The following is a 6,985-nucleotide window of genomic DNA, read 5'->3' as shown; positions in this document are numbered from 1 at the left end:
GTGTTTAGTATTTGATTTAATGTCTGCAATGAAAATTGCTCCATGAAGGATTAATGAATTTTATGGGCTGGATGGAACTGAACTAAGTAGGTCATGTTTACAATATAAAAGTCTGAAGATTAACACAGCCAGTATTTCTAACGCATTTGTGATGGGAAAGAATTAGGCTCGGTTTGGGAAACTTCAACCTGCATGCATCAATACTTGGAGAATAATATGGATTTACGTCCATCTGTAATATGAATAGCTCAAAGGGCCGAAATCAGAGATAATCATCAACCACTTCTCTCTGACTACTGAGCATGTTAGACTCTTGGTTACTAGGTAGACTGTAGACGTAGAGTTTTCTGGTACATTGACTCTTTGGTTTAACACATTCTCACTCCCAGCGCATCACATAGCGGCGTTTGGTCAGGTGCCTTTGGCGTTTGTTACTACCGCAAAGAATACCCGTAGCGCCTCAGTCGGACGCAGGGGGGCATGGCTGGGACTCTTAGCAACGCTGTTTGACAGGGACCAATTTGGCGTCATTTAAATAACGTACATTTAACAGACATGCAGCACAAGATCGGGACAGCTGTTTTTAGGAAAAGTTCAAGGGTGGAGTTACGAAAATGTTACGAAATGTACATTTCAGTGACAAAAAGGGACACGAATCCCGGTTTCCTGGGTAAAAGTCCTGTGTTTTTTGACCCAGGGCACAATGCTGGGGCCCCGAAAATAGCCTAGTGAAAAATCATTAGTCATAGTAGTTATAATGACGATATTATTTCAGTATGGACAAATATTAGGCACTTTTTTATGCATGTATATCACAAAACAGGCAGAACAAGAGATATCTTTAATTGCTCAAGAAAGGAACAATGGTGCCTCCCCCCCCCAAACACACTCAACTTCCCAAGCTCCTTGTGGGTGCCCTTCCCGATCTCAGTGGTCTGTTGGACTGCGCCTGTTGAAGTTTCGGGTTAAGTCAACTTTTGAAAAAAGGGCTCAAATTCAGTTCAATTTTATTTATATTATCAATTCATAACAAGAGTTATCTCAAGACACTTTACAGATAGAGCAGGTCTAGACCACTCTATAATTTACAAGGACCCATCAGGTCTAGTAGTTCCCTCCAGAGCAAGCAACAGTGGTGAGGAAAAACTCCCTTTTAGGAAGAAACCTGGGACAGAGCCCGGCTCTTGGTAGGCGGAGTCTGCCGGGCCGCTTGGGGACGGACAGTGATGCCCGTGCCCCACTTGCAGTTTAATCATTCTTAAATATGGGATATGTGCACATGCACATTACCTAGGTAAGCACTGCTAGCTAGTCAGTAGCAGAGTATGAGGGCGTGTCCTGACAGTAAATATGTCTGAGTTTCTTTTTAACCAAATTACCACAGAAAATGGATTGGATTCCTTCCAACGCTCTTTGCAAATTCTACTGATCACTTTCATTCCTCTGATCTTAACTATTAGTCAAAATAATTCATAATTTCTGCTTTTTTTAACTCAAATATTAGGTATAATTCTATATAAATGAGGGTTATTGACCATGAATTCAAAAGTAGTGTAAAATTAGTAAGGTGGAGTTAGTGGAAACTGTTTGTGACCCGGGAGGACAACACAAGGGTTTATGAAAACAAGAATAATTTGTTCAGTATTAAAACAAGTTCTCCAGCGATTTAGCATTCTAAAAAAATGCATCCATGCTAGGCTTTACAAAATGGGTGGACCTCCCCTTTAATTTGACGTAGACTTTATACTAATACAACACTAATCTTAATACTTTTTTTTTCCTTTAGTGACGAAGGTCTCATAACAATTCCTCACCATAAATCTGACATGGTTGGTGTTTGTGAGCGGGTTTGAGGGAAGCTTTAGTTTACACACGCTGGTTCTCCATTTAGGAGATTTCCCTTGGATAAGAGCCCAGAAGATGAGTTTTCTGAAAACCCCGTGCTCAGCACCTGCTGTGAATGGGTTTCTGAATAAACCAATACAGTAAATGTGTTGGTTTTTTTTCTTTCCTGCAGCTGCGTTTAATTTGAGAAAACAATACAACGAAGCCGTTATGGCAGATGAAACGGCCAGTTCATCCTCGCTAAAAACCCATTTGATATTGCAGGGTGTGATTGCGTCCTCTCCCGGTCCTCCCTGTTCAGCAGTAACTGGTGCCATGAAGAATTCATATAGAATATCTGCCATCCACTCTGCACAAGGATAATGTTCCTGTGTGCGCTTGGCTGGGTTTTGCATTAGATGTTGTTTATCTAAATTTAATCTGGATGTGTCTGTAATGTATGTCGCGCTATCGTCCAACCAACTGCAATTCACAAACCTGATTGCTATTACATTTGCTTTGGCCATTTGTGTTCCCCAGAACATGAATGATGACTATGAATGATTTTAAAGACCCCTTGACCCGTGATCTAGTGCGAGTGTTGGCAACCTTTTATTATCAAAACAGTCACGTTTGGTCCAAAAAATGAAAAGAAATGTGTCTGGAGCCATAAAACATATTCTAAAACCAGGGGTAATTCTAACTTTTGCCCCAGATCAGGCATCAACGGTAAGCTAACAGCATCAGCGGGGAAAGCAAATGAATCTATCAGCACAAATGAATTCTCCATCGACACGTATTTATTTGGATTTGGAATCCAAAGCTAGTCAAAAGAAACTCAAGACCGCTACTGAGGTTCCTCAGGGCCGTAGACGTGGTTTTTAGTTAGTTTTAGTTGGCTGAAATGTCATGTTGCATAAATGAAGAATGTAAGAATCACGTTAGGCTTTCAACAATATTGAAATGTTTAACCCTTGAGTTGTCCCTCGTGTTTACTTTAACGCGTTCGAGTGCAGGATGGGTCTCGGGACCCTGGAGGACCGGGCCACGGTAGCAGAAAATACAATTGAATGAAGGACAATATGATGGTAGTAGGAGATGCGTTCAAGTGCAGGACAGGTCACGGGACCCCAGGGGGACGAGATGAGGCTAGTGGGACATGTGTTTGAGAGCAGGATGGGTGTCTGGGACCCCGTAGGCCGAGGCCACGGTAGCAGTAAAATACGATTGAATACAGGACGGGTCTCGGGACCCCAGGGGGACGACAAGAGGCTAGTGGGACACATGTTTGAGTGCAGGATGGGGCTTGGGACCCCAGGGGGACGAGATGAGTCTAGTGGGACACATGTTCGAGTGCAGGATGGGTCTCGGGACCCCAGGGGGACGAGATGAGGCTAGTGGGACACGTGTTCGAGTGCAGGATGGGGCTCGGGACCCCAGGGGGACGAGATGAGGCTAGTGGGACATGTGTTTGAGTGCAGGATGGGGCTCGGGACCCCAGGGGGACGAGATGAGGCTAGTGGGACACGTGTTTGAATACAGGACGGGTCTCTGGGACCCAAAGGACACATGGGTTAAAAATACCCCTCATTCAGTTCCATTTATATTTTTTGTCAGAGCCACAGGGAGCAGCAGGTTGCCTTCCTCTTCTCTAGTGCCGCTGTCGGACCAGAATTTCCAGTTGACCAAAACTTTGGCCACATTTTCATGTAATTTGCTTTTAACATTCATGGCCGCCAGCAGAAAAATGTTAATTTCTTTGACCTTTCCCCCACTGTACAAAATAATCATTCAAATCTAATGCGAGGCCCTGCAAGACATTTACTGAGTATATTCAGTCTCTACCCTCATCTCAGATTTGATATTACCCAGTGTGCTTTGTTGAATGGTCTAAATGTTTTATCTTTTTATTTCATTTGGTTACTAGAGGAGTAACTCACATGAAGACTGCATTTAAAATGTATATCACACAACAGTGGCGTGTGATGTGTCAGATGAGAAAGCAGAGGTTAAGTCTTGTATGTCATGGTTGTAAAAAAAAAAACCTCTGTACATCTTTATGTTGGGTAGGGTCTGTTATATTTAGTCCTTTATGGTATGTTCATGTGGTAAAAATGTTCAATTGTCATTAGAAATCTATTGTGGAAAAAGCACATAGATTTAATAATAAATGTTACCATAATGGTGGGAAATAGAGCCGAATAGTCTCCCCCTCTCCTGTCCCCACTGATTTCGGTGCCAACGTGTGTGTTGCTGGAAACATTGTGCCACTGTGGCTGCTGAGTAGCACTCTGGGGAAAGTAGGAAATTATCAACTGAAGTAAACCAGGCAAGATTTGAGTGCGATGAATTACACCACTTGATCATAAAAATACCTTCTGAAGAGCTCAGAGCTGTGATATAGACCGAGGTGAGCGGGTGGATTTTTTTTTTTTTAGCCTTCATCCATACAGAAAAAAAACCCTCGAGCATTAATGAATGCTTCAAATTTAGGATTGAACGCACTGCGTGCCATGAGATTGGAGACTTAAAGCAAGATGAAATGGAATTAAAATGATAGGCCATCAGGGGTGCAGCGCAGAAAGAAAAGTGTTTTCTTTTCAGCCTCATGGCTTTCAAGTGAGCACTTCTGTGCAATCTTAGAAACCGAGGGTTCACATCTCTCTCAGCCCCGCCCAGCTGTACACATCTGGCAGTTAGGCGAGGATTGGTGTTGCTTTTTTTCTGTGGATTGGCCTGATTTTGCAGATGTCATTCCACAATGTGCTTAGAGGATTCAGAGCCCACCGATTAAAGTAAGAGTCTCAATCTCCCTCTCATGTAAACGATTTCCCCTTTTGAGGAGTTTAATGTCTCCAGCATGATATTTGAAGGAATGACACAGGATTATGTGAAGCAAATGTCTAAAACCTTGAGAAGCTGCAATGCCCCTTTACACCCAACAATGTGAAAGTATTGGACAGAGACCAACATGCTGACATGTTGTCAAATAACAGCCTTACCAATAGTGAAGCTAAACTAGGGCTGCAAGATTTATAGACTCACTATTGTTATCGCAATATCATGTTGCGCAATATTATATTGAGGGGTGCAAGATATATCAACTCGATATTGTTATCGCAATATGTTGAAAGTATGCAATATCATTATTTAGTGGAGCGCTGCGTCTCGTCCGTTGGCTGTGTGGGTTAGATGTGTTTGATTTAGAGCTCAAAACGACGCATATTAATGTTAAAAAACCTCAAAGTGACATTTTCATGCCATGGGACCTTTAAATACATTGAAAATACTGGCTGCCTGGTGGGTGTAAATAACACTCAAAACTACATTACAGCAGTAAACAGATGATTTTAGTAAATGGACTGAAACCATAGAAACGCCAGAGGACGTTGATATGCAATGTAAACATTGCCATTCTTTACGACTTTCTCTCAGCTGAAGCGTCGGCGAGGAGCTGCTGTTGGAGGTGTGCCTGGTGGAGGCAACCTGAACAGAATATATATAGCATGCTGTATAAATCTGCTCAAAGACGGAGGTGACAGCCGCGCCGTGTGTTTGTCGCCCAACAATAGCCAGTTACTGACTGCAGCACAATGAGCTGCAGCTCCTGCTCCACGCTGCTGTTGTTCTGCAGCTCCGGTTGGAGAATGAGTTTATGTAAATGGAACAACAGGTTTTTAACTAAGTCACCGAGCCTCAGACAAGCTGCAGAGTGGAAAACGAATAGTCGCTTCACAGCCAGAAGGACGATGATAAAATACATGCAGCGTGAGGGACAAGCTGTTATGTTGGAGAGGAGGAAACTTTGGACGCTTAAAACTTGGCGTAAGACTTTGACAATCTCAAAATCAGACTGTAAGAGGACAGGAGAAGTAAGTAAAGTTTATTAATACGTAGAGTGCCATTTCTGGGGGAAAAACTATCTATTGATATACTATTGATCATGCACAACAAAATATGCAAAAATGAAATCCTCCCTTTCAATACCACCATGCATACAGTGCCACTCTTCCAGCCCAACCCAAACACTTATTCATGCACTTCAATATCCAATGAAAAATAATGTCAAAATGAAATAGCGCAGCGCTTACAAGCCGGGGAGCGAAGTTCACTTTGTGGCAAAATCAAAATACGTCGTGTGTCTAGTGTGGTCTAGACCTACTCTATCTGTAAAGGGTCTTGAGATAACTCTCTTTTTAGGATTTGATACTATAAATAACGTTTAATGCAGATTGAAATCATGTGATGTGCGTAAAAGTTTTTTGTCAATGTAGGGAGAAAAAAAAAAAAACGACATCCTGACTTAAATCTGCACAAACATGGAGACACCTTTGTAGATCAGCTCCAATCAGATTTTTTTTTCTTTTTTTCCTTGTAACAGCGAGGCGTGTTAAAGGATTTGACCCCAATACGTCCACCCAGGTCCCCGGCGACTGGAGCCTGCCGCTGCGCCGCTGCCAGGGCCGTGATTTCCCATTAGTGTGTGACAGCGGGGCCGTTTATAGCAGCAAAGCCCTTTGGAGAAGGAGGTTAGCTGTAATTATTCAGCCGATAGGTCATGAGCAGAGTGGGCCTGTCACACCTCTCCTGGCTCCCCGGACTGAGCCAATCAGAAGGCAGGAGCAGCCTGTGGTTATTAGTGAGACGAACAGCAATCGTTCCCCCAGAGAGAGAAATGGCACTTTCACTGGTAGGGGTTTCATTTAAACAGGACTCTTGCAGTCTTATCTCCTACATGCGACTTATTCTACTATTAGCCTGGTTAATACTATGGGCCAATAGGCTATAAGATTGTGACGGTACGATGACCTTCAGCACAAATATCACGGTTTCACGACTCGTTCTCACTCCGAACGTGTAAAATACGGCGTTAGGACGGTGGCTGTCAGCGTCTGATGGGACGATAAAGGCGTCCTTGGGCATGTAGAACGTACCGGGGAGAGCAGCCTCCAGACGGGGTTAGGGAGTAGTATGTAAGAGGGAAAGTCCTTGTAGGGAGTTTGGTCGGGGGGGTGGCTGGGTCAAACACAGGACTTTCCCCCAGGAGAGCGGCGTTCATGTCCCTCGTGTGTCCTTAATTGTCCCATTATTGCCGCGTGACAGGGAAGCCACTTTCTTCTTTAACCAGAATATATATATATATATATATATATATATATAT

General features: G+C 43.2%; 1 long non-coding RNA gene across 1 annotated transcript in view; it reads left to right on the top strand.

Annotated features, from left to right (window-relative positions):
• The window catches only part of LOC116701141 (uncharacterized), a 12,984-nt gene that overhangs the window by 3,934 nt on the left and 2,065 nt on the right, over nt 1–6,985 (top strand). The window contains exon 2 of the long non-coding RNA XR_004334830.1: nt 91–95. This is a non-coding gene — a long non-coding RNA (uncharacterized LOC116701141). The remainder of the gene's footprint in view (nt 1–90; nt 96–6,985) is intronic.

Source organism: Etheostoma spectabile, chromosome 13, assembly GCF_008692095.1.
Source record: "Etheostoma spectabile isolate EspeVRDwgs_2016 chromosome 13, UIUC_Espe_1.0, whole genome shotgun sequence".
Classification (NCBI taxonomy): Eukaryota; Metazoa; Chordata; class Actinopteri; order Perciformes; family Percidae; genus Etheostoma; species Etheostoma spectabile.
Note: the sequence above shows the minus strand (reverse complement) of the source record. Positions and strands in the feature narration are given on the sequence as shown.